This window comes from Microcebus murinus, chromosome 2, assembly GCF_040939455.1.
Source record: "Microcebus murinus isolate Inina chromosome 2, M.murinus_Inina_mat1.0, whole genome shotgun sequence".
NCBI lineage: Eukaryota > Metazoa > Chordata > Mammalia > Primates > Cheirogaleidae > Microcebus > Microcebus murinus.
Window position 1 is genome coordinate 124044609 of NC_134105.1, and position 10401 is coordinate 124055009.

The 10401-nt window shown below is 40.7% G+C and overlaps 3 pseudogenes; all 3 read right to left on the reverse strand.

Moving 5' to 3' along the window:
- Positions 1 to 352: 352 nt before the first annotated feature.
- Positions 353 to 4109, reverse strand: LOC142869607 (ubiquitin-conjugating enzyme E2 variant 2 pseudogene; annotated as a pseudogene).
- A 1986-nt stretch (positions 4110 to 6095) lies between these two features.
- On the reverse strand, positions 6096 to 7896 carry LOC109730392 (long-chain-fatty-acid--CoA ligase 4 pseudogene; annotated as a pseudogene).
- Positions 7214 to 9266, reverse strand: LOC142869606 (long-chain-fatty-acid--CoA ligase 4 pseudogene; annotated as a pseudogene).
- Between the last annotated feature and the right edge of the window lie 1135 nt (positions 9267 to 10401).

The following is a 10401-nucleotide window of genomic DNA, read 5'->3' on the forward strand; positions in this document are numbered from 1 at the left end:
AGACTTTGTCTCCAAAAATAAATAAATACTAAAATAAATTTTTAAGCATTTATTTCATTTTATTATTTGCAACTTGTTCACATATATGTCTTTTCCACTAACATTTGCAGTAAAGTCATTCTGGGTACAACTGAGAAGAAACATTCAAATAAGAACAATTAAATTGGAAAAGGAATGCATTTGAAAGGAACACAATAGTTATTAGTAAATTGTTCAGTAAAACCAGCTCTTCCCATAATATCTGCTGTTAAGCTGTGTAGTGTAATTTCCATGTGAAAAACATGCTGACCTTAATGACTCAAATCTAAGAGTCTTATATTCTCCTCAGGTGGGCAGGTTAATTTTCTAAGCAATTAATTAATTGCAAAAACTTCTGGTATTGTTACCTACTTAAAAAAAAGTATTACATGGTCTCTTTGTATTTTAGATGTATTTTTACTTAAAATATCACAATATGTAGCATAAATAAAAATTTGGGAAACCATTTTAAAACACAGCAGAGGCAAGGAGTAGGAGGGGGGTCCTTACGGAGTCTTTTATTTTGAGGGCCACGAAAAGACGGCACGGGCAGAACACCGACGTCTGCCCAGAATGGCTTTTTAGACAAAAACTTAGAAGAAAAAAATGACCAAGAAAATATTTCTTGACAATGCCATGAGGTGAAAAGGTGCCATAAATTCTAATACAGATGCAATGATGTATGCCTCTGGCCTGGGTCCAGCCTCCTCTAGGGAGGCTCTTGTAGAGACTCTAGCATCTAAGCTCCTTCCCTTCTCCAAACTCCTCTGAGTTTCTGTGATATAGAGAATACTGCATAGTGTTTTGAATAGTTCACTCTCTTGTATTTGACTGAAGCTCCTTCTCCCATACATAGTTCAGGGCCAGGAGATGAATCTTCAACGAGAAGCATGAAACGACCTAGTCAGCATTGCCTTATTGATTTATTATTTTCCCCCTTGTTTTCTTTTCTTTGAGACAGAGTGTCACTTGGTGTTCTGGGTAGAGTGCAGTGATTGTAGCTCACCGCAAGCTCAAGTCATGGACTGTGAGTGATCTTTCTGTCTCAGCCTCCCGGGTACCTGGGACTACAGGTGCACACCACGACACCTGGCTGGGTTTTGTGGTTTTGTGTGTTTCTTTTTTCTTTTTGTTTTACTTTTTTATTCAGTAGAGATGGAGTCTTACTGTGCTCAGGCTGGTGTCGAACCACTGAGCTCCATCCAGCTCTCCTGCCTCTGCCTCCCAGAAAGCTAGGATTATAGGCATAAGCCACCACACCTGGCCAGCATTGCCTTTAGACCCATGCAGGAAGAGTCCTAGCCTTGGTGCAGCACTCACAAGCCAAGAGTCCTTCCTTCTAGAACATTCTCCAGGTGCCCAAGGCTCCGTAGTTCCCTTCCCAGGCTTGTCCCCCCTGAGTGGATGGTGTTGCCAGTGTGTACACCCCTATTTCCATGGAATGGTGTCTTAGTCCTGCTACTATAACAGAAAACCTAAGTCTGGGTAATTTATAAACAGCAGAAATACATTCAGTTCTGGAGTCTGGAAGTCCAAGATCAAGGCACTGGCAGTTTCAGCGTCTAGTGAAGATTGCTCTTTGCTTCTAAGATGGTGTCTTGTGGCTGCATCTTCCAGAGGGGACGGACACTGTCTCCTCACCTGGCAGAAAGGATTTAAGGGCACCAACGGCCCAAACTCACTCCCTCAATCCCTGTTATGAGGGGCGGCTCTCACCCATGAGCGCTCTGCCCTCCTGGCCTAATCACCTCCTAATGGCCCCCCTCCTAATACTGTTCCACTGGGGATTAAGTTTCAACGTGAGTTTTGAGAGTGACGAGGACATTCAAATCATGGCATCGTGCACATCCCTACTTCCACGAATTGGCAGGGCTCTGACCAAGCTCGGATGTGGGCCTGGGGTGTGCACGTGCCTGGCGGGGAGCGAAGGGGCGTGACCTGCGGGCTGGGCACCAAGGCGCCTGGAGCCACCGCACTCCAGTATGGAGCTCCAAAGAGGCCACGTTTGAACTGGACTTGCCATCTTCGTGTTCCTCAGCAGAACTTAAAAGGCAAAGCCAGCAGAGGGCCACCGTGCTAGACACACCTTGCGGACAGAGGCTGTGGCTTGGCGGGACCGTGAGGAGAGGCCTCCCAGCATGAGGAACGTGGGCTCCCTTGGGTCTCTTGTTCCAGGCCCCACAATGTTTGAGGCAGCCTGTGTATGTCTTGGCCAGCTCAGTCTCTGAAAGCTCTGTTTAATTTTCATCATGTGATTGCTATCACCTATCCAGAGCCAAAAATCGAATCACCAAAATAATGAAATGCCTAGCTAAGCTTAAAAACAAAGCCATGGGGACTGTCTAAATAAATTAGTTATGAAAAACAGAGTGGACACTGCAGGTCCCTGTAATGAATTCAAAGACTCTGCTCCTAGATTGAATTAATGTAAAGAAGGGGGTTTAAGGCAAAGGGAAGTGGCTAGGAGAGGAAGACAGCCGACATTGAGCCGAACATTCCAGGCTCCACCTCAACAGCAAATGTGCATTGCTTGTGGTAACCATTCTTCATATTGTTCTAGTGCTTTAAATCACGGCATAACTTTATTCTTTTAGTTGCCTTTCATTTAAAACATGAGTAAATGTACATGATTAGGCTAGGCTGAAGCTCTCTTCTATACTCTTTAAAAGAAAAGATCTACTAGGGCAAACAAGAGTGCAAGAGCATTGTTAGGTTTAATTAAGAAAAAAGCTCTTTAAAGGATGTAAGCAAAATAATTGTTGCTATGCAAATGGTGCGGTGAATTATAAATGAATCATCCATTCTTTGAAGGAGGCTGAACAGGATCTCTTCCTGAAAAGACTTAGGTAGCGTTTTAAGTTTTTTTTTGAAACATGGGTGAATTTATTTCTTAAGATTCAAGCGTAAACTTAAACATAAGAACAAAGCTTTTCATCAAGAAGGAACACAAAATCTAAATGGCAATCCTGCAATCATGCCTTTTAATAGAAAGCACAAATATGAATACATTATAATTTGTAACTACATTCACAAATTAAAATAACTTCTCTCCAACTCCAAACACCACACAATTTTTAACCTATTCTCATCTTGTTACCTTAGAAATATTTGTCATATGCTATCAGGAAAATATAGGCAAAGATTACTAATCAGTCTCTATGACCAAAGAAATTACTTTCCTTAACTTCTCACTTTTTGAATTATTCATTTGTATTTCAGTTCTGAAAAGCCATACAATTATACCTCCATTCTAGAGGAAAAAAGAATGAATACAAATATCAAGGAGACAAGATACTTTCATGTTATTAAAGCAAAACTCACAGGTGTCTGATTTAGAAATGAACATATCATAGTAAATTTTTTTGTTTTTGAGACAGAGTCTCACTCTGTTGCATGGCCTAGAGTGCCATAGCGTCAGCCTAACTCACAACAACCTCCAACTCCTGGGCTCAAGCGATCCTCCTGCCTCAGCCTCCCTAGTAGCTGGTACTACAGGCATGCACGACCATGCCTGGCTAATTTTTTTTCTATATGTTTTTAGTTGTCCAGATAATTTATTTCTATTTTTAGTAGAGACGGGGTCTCCCTCTTGCTCAGGCTGGTCTCAAACTCCTGAGCTCAAACAATCCACCCACCTAGGCCTTCCAGGGTGCTAGGATTACAGGCGAGAGCCACCGTGCCCAGCAACGTTTGTCCTTCTAGTGGCTGTAGAAGCTTCATATTTTCTTTGGACATCATTAGGTGTCTTAGCTCTTGAAGTGCAACTTTACTGCTATATGCACTTTGCCACTTTGCCAACACTGGTATGCACCTTCCCACTGGAATTATTTATTCCATGCCTATTAATTTCTGTTACAAATCTAACTGATGGAGGAGCTTCTGGGTATTTAGGTCCACATTCTACTTTCAAGCTGTATTCTATTTTGTCCTTAGTGGAACAGTAATCATGGCTGTCCATCTTGTAAGTGTCACATCTTCATCATCGTCAAGGCCCCAGCTAATTGTACTATCGCTTACTTCTTTTTGTCCTTCTTCAAGATCTTCCAATAAGCGAAAATTATGAGGACTTTAACTCCTGTGGAGACCGCCATCTTTTCCTGCAGCCCCGATTATGTGTTTACAAAGGACCTATGCAACAGATTAGTTGGCAGTGTTCTAACTTTTGGGAGATGGGGGGGTGCAAACATCCGAGATAAGGGAGTATGCATGCACTCACACATTTATAATCACCATCCCAAATTGAGTGGGGGGGGGCAGAATCACATATTGGAAAAGTCTAAAAAAAACATCCTTAAAGGATAAAGAGCAGGGCAGGACTAGAAGCAGAATAGTAGTTTACTTGATGAGAATGGGTTTTCACTCTCCAAAAGCAAGTTGGGAAAAATGAGAATACGCACATATACATAACTTCAATAAAAATGTGCCTAGAATTTTACTATTCAGAAAACTGAACAGAAATCTTTACAAAAACCTTCATTCTTGTTTATAATGCCAGATGATTTTTTTCCTTATTATCACCATACATATAACATTTAAGTATTTTCTTTATGAATATTTTAGAGAAAAAAATTTATTTTGCTTCAATGGTGGGCCACATCTGTACAAAGCAATGTAAGCAACATATATGTGTGTGTGTGTGTGTGTGTACAATGATTAAGAAAAAGTACAAAGAATAACAGTATTAAGAAATTCTGCTTTTACAGTAACTGTAGTTTAAGTGTAAATATCTATCAGGGATATATAATCCTAGATTTTAATGAAAGATTCAAAGAGAAACCCACCCTCAAAGTCACCACACAAGCATCAGTCCCTTATCAAGTAACTCTGCCCTTATCCCAAATCTAGCATTTCCAGTTTCTAAACTCATCACAAATAGGAAAAAGGTGGTAATAGTGTCTTCTTCCCTTTAACTTCCCCAAACTTATCCAAGTCAATTAATTACCTGTAGGTTAGAACAAGATATTGGGGAAGTCATTCATTAGAACCCGCTTTGCTAAAATTAAAGCAAAATGAAAGGCTTTCTGAAATGCAAACTGATCAAGGATCAAATCAGCAACAGCAAACAGACCTTACATTACAAATGTAATTTCACATCAGTACACTTTAAAAACCAGTCTGTTATCAAAGATCAATTCCGAATCTGAATCTCTTCCCCAGGTTCAGTGCTGTGCAAGGCCCTAATACCAAATAACTTGTGATTGCATCACTTTTTCTAACAGAGAAAACGCTTCCTATTAAATTTTGATTACCTTTTTATCATTTTACTCTTGGCCTCAGTCTTTCATTTGTTAACAAACACAGAAAGGCAATTTTCAGCACTTTAAAAAATGTACTTCCTTCTTAAATCAAATAATTACAGTTACTGATTTTAGACCTCAAAGTTTCAAAAAAGCAGTTCAATTTCCCTTCAAATATATAACTAGATATTTTTGGTGTATATATGTTGGTTTATTCTTACTTTAGCCACTGTAATTATTCACAATATTATAATGATTCTACGTCTAACCTATACAACAATTATAACTTTAAATTAATACTTTCTAAGGTACTAAAAGTACTGTTTGATTCAGTATATTATGGTACAATTGAATTTTCCCTTCAAGATAAATGATTGAAAGAAAATTTTAAAGCCCTGCAGCACTTCTGCTTTGAGTAGTGTTAATACATATTTTCTTTCATGCTTAATATTTAAGCCGCTTCTGAACTAGGAAGACAACAGACATTAGAAGCAGCAAATTTCCTCAAACTATATTCTACTCCAACTCCAATTTATTTTGTTCAACATCAAATATTTTTCTTTACAAAAACAAGTATATCTTAGGCTAATTTTTAGAATCTCTGCTCTATCATTAATAACACAGCTAAAGGGAAATAACTTTTCAATTTCAACTTCACTAGGACTATGCAAAACTAAGTTAAAGTACACTCGGCAACTATTTTCATCAGTTTTGTTTTTAATCATGTTTTTAGAATAATATACCTTACATTCTAGCAGACAGCTCAACAAAGGCTTAAAACCTGAGAACTGAAAAACCACCAGGCTGCCCTCCTCTGCAACGGTAAATAAGAGAAACATTTTATTCGCCCCCATACATTCGTTCAGTGACTTTGAGGTAATGGTTTTTTAGTTCCTTCCTTTTCAGTTTGAAAGCACCAGTTACCGAACTAGTTTCAGGGGTCCATGGCTCTGGGCTTCAGCGAACCTTGACTGGTATTTCAAATGACTCCAATTTCATCACATTTGCAGCTTCTCAGATTTCTTTCAGTATTTCAGTTTCCATGGCAGGATTATTACATATATCAACCCAAGATCCTTCGACCCCTTTCTGCTGTGCCAAAAGTGTCAACCTTTTCTGATTAGAAACCACAAAACTGATCACGTAGGACTGGTCACTTTGGGCAAAAGCACAGATGTTGTCAATCAGTGGACAATACCTCAGCGCAGCGTCTGCTTTCCCAAGAGATACGTATTCTCCCGCTTGTAACTTCCCCACATTTTCTTACGATCTATGATCTGTAACATCCATTGGGATGGAATTCTCCAACGTCACCAGTGCACAGCCACCTCTGTCCATTTTCATCCACAGAATAATCCTCCACCCCGTTCTCTTCATTTTTAAAATATCCCTTTGAGATATTGTGTCCACCAATTACGATTTCACCTCTGGGTTTGGTTTGTCATGAATTGTATAACCGCCTTCCTGCCAGTCTTTTAGTTTAATTTCACAGCACATAGGAGGGGCCCGAACACGGCCAGTGGTGTAGTCAGTAACTTCGGTGATTGTCCCCGGCCGCACGACTCTGTCAGCCTGTGACCCTGGCCGGCCAGGCCGCAGAGGCAGGCGTTCAGGAGCCGGGCATCCGAGGAGAGAGGGAGGGGCTGCGGACAGCTTCCTGTGGACGTGTCCTCCCAGCAGAGCCTGCACCTTTTCAACCAGTGACAGGTTGCAAAGAGGCGCGTCGTGTCCCTTTTCGATCTGTGCCAATTTTTAGTCACACCCTGTCTCAAACAGAGCTTTCTGAATATAATTCATCTCCTGGACTTTGCTCTTAACATTCTTAAAAATTCTATCCATGATTTCCGGAACAGAGGCTATAAGTGTAGGCTTCAGTACAGTACAGTCTCCTTTGCTTCCCCTTTTAATTTTGCTGGACTGGTCAGACAGGGTACGTGGAGAAGAATATCCAATCCTACAGCCATAGGTAAAGCAAGAAATCTATGCCATCAATTCTAGCACGTGAGACAAAAGCAAGTAGCCAATATATCTGTCCTTTGGTCCCAGTCCGGTATTCTTTCACATCGGCCAGTCATTCCAGCTATCAAATTGCTATGATGGGCCAGGCGGGGTAGCTCACGCCTGTAATCCTACCACTCTGAGAGGCTGAGGCAGGCGGATCGTTTGAGCTCAAGAGTTTGAGACCAGCCTGAGCAAGAGCGAGATCCTGTCTCTACTGAAAATAGAAAGAAATGAATTGGCCAACTAAAAATATACAGAAAAAATGAGCCAGGCATGGTGGCACATGCCTGTAGTCCCAGCTACTCGGGAGGCTGAGGCCGGAGGATCGCTTGAGCCCAGGAGTTTAAGGTTGCTGTGAGGTAGGCTGACGCCATGGCACTCACTCTAGCCCAGGCAACAGAGTAAGACTGTCTCAGAAAAAAAAAAAGAAAAAAATTGCTATGTGTTGTGGCTCGTTTGCAGGATGGAGGATGAACACAGAACATAAAACGCAAACGCACAGAATACAAAGAAAAACACAGACACACATACAAACAGTTGACTTGAGTAATAATACACTGGGTCTGTTTTATTTTTATACTCTAAAAAATTAAAGTTAGTTCCTTGTACGTAACCGCCCAGGCTTGGCTGTGATAGCCATAAATTCTGGAATGCGTAGCCTTAGGGAAGCAGATATCTCCTAACTCAGAATCTCAAGGTGGTTGCTCTAGGCACTAGGCATAGATAAAGGATAGAGATTAGCAAGGATGGGCAAGGTGAGCCACAGGGAGCATTTCTCATCCCCAGCTTCTCTTAGGGTGACCCCCTAAGATCTTTGGCTGAACTCTGGCGGCTGTGCCTGGCTTAGGTCGCCCCTCCCTTGAGGGGTCTTATCCGTCATTGACTAACCAGCCATCTTATGGGGTGTACGCAGTAATCACAGAAACAATGTGTTTATCGTGTGGCCTCCAGACCCCCAATGCCGTGGGGTGGGGCAGCTCTTGCTAGTTCCGGCTCAGGTCCTTTGTTATGCCTCTAGGCAACACCTTTGTTTATCACAAGGAGCCTGTCTGGAACTGATTACTTTCAAACGCTCTGGGCAGAACACGTACATTACTCACTAATTCTTAAACTAGGAAAATATATGTCAGTCCCCTATAGCTATGATGCATCATCACGCCCTTAGATCGGCCAATAGAGCCACTGGTGTACGTAACTGACGATGGCCACACTGAAGGCACTGGTCTACTTGGAAGAACACTCAGGTTCTCTGGATCCCAACTCTTCACTGATTGCAGGCTGTGAATCTCAAATCCTTGCAGATACTCCTTTCTTGATTTATTGATTGTCTTATTGTTCACATAAATTATGTGTTTACCACAACTGATATCTAACAATGCAGACTTTAGTTTACTTTCCAGAAGTTCAACACTAGTAATCAGGTAGGCAGGCTCAGATTCATTTAGCCCATGAGCTACTGCTTCTTTGCCGAATGTAGCATAGAAAATCACAAGACAAAAGTTGTACTTAAAGCAAGTCTGTGCTGCAATCATCCATTTGGCCCTGGGCTCACAGAAAATGGCAATGGTGCTCTTTGGTTTTAGTTCCAATGCAGTGAGTCCATTACCAAATTTATTCACTCTGCAGTCACTTCGAGATAGTTCATCCATTTATAATTTCCAAGAATTAACATCTTAAAAAAATTTCCATTTGGCTGCATTTCATTTACTTTACTTAGGATTTCCCTGGTCCCAAGTCTGTCCTTCTTCCCAAATTTGGATACAGCATGGTCAAATAATTTATACGGAGTGCCTGCTCCAGGGATGTCTGACAGCTAGAGAGTCTAAGGGCATGACAGAGAGATGCAGACTTCCAGGTTTGTCTGAAGTGGGCTTAGCTTTTATTCTCTTTGCCATAGCATTTTTCTTCTTGGCATTGGTAAGAAAATGCTGTGGGCACTGTATATGGTTGTCAACAGGTGGACAGGCAGCAAAATAATGGTGAGCACATCTAGCTTTAGTTTCATAGTGGAAAGGCTTCCAAAATGGGGCTTATTTGGAAGCCTTCTGTTGGTGAAGAAGGCAGTGGTGGAAGCAGCAGGACAACCAAGGCAGCTCAATCTAGGTGATGCGGATTAGAGTTACTAATCTTTGGAACCCAACAATGAAGTACACAAATCTCCTCTTTTTCTATTAAGAACATGTATATCTTCTGTAATTTCAATCCGAGGCACTTCCCCTCGTGTCTTCCTTAAGTTGTTGAAAGGTAGAAAATTGTATTTCATCTTCATCAAGCAATAATTACTGATCCTTTTAAGCCAAACAATGACAGGTAGCATTTGTCAGGTGTGTGCTACCTGCTGGTCCCTCAGTTTCCAGAATTTAGCCATCATACAGGCCTGTGAAGTATTAGATGCTGGTATTATGGCCCTTTTACAGGTGGGGAAGTGAAGGCCTCCAAGCACCTTGTCCAGATCACCTGGCTACATGCTAGGGAGACAGACAGATGCAACAGGGTCTGCCTTTAAGAAGTTTACTGCCTTGTATTTTCTTTCATTTTGTAAATTCTCTAATTTTAATAAGTTCAGGCCAGCTTCCTCTTTCAGCTTCTGTGAATTTGGTGAGTTTCACTAAAATAAAACAATATGAAATATTTTTCCAACCAATTAACTATTGTCATGTATTGTAATAGGGATGAGGGGAAAACTGTCTTACAGAAGATCCAGTGTGCACTTGGGAATCAACTGCATGAAGAATGTTCTTATTTCCAGATTGTAATGTGGTGTTTATTGTGCCTGAACAATGATAAAAACAGTGATCATTTTGTGACAAAACCTCAGGGAAGCTATTACCAAATTGGCAGTTCTAATTCATGTGGAAATGCTCATTCTATTTACCAGAGAATTGTAGCAATGGTGTTCATTTAATTAAGAATTTGATATTGTAGAAGGCCAATTTAGCGAAATTCATAATTTAGCGAAATTCATAATTTAGCGAAATTCACAATTTAGCGAATTTAGCAATTTAGTGAAATTCACAAACTTCTGACAGACATAAATGCAAAAACAAAAGGAAATTGGTTAAGGTTCTAAGTGTCAGTTTATTTTCCCTTGAACAGCTCATTTTTACATGGTTTGAGAGCTGTTTAATAAAGGAATTATATAAAT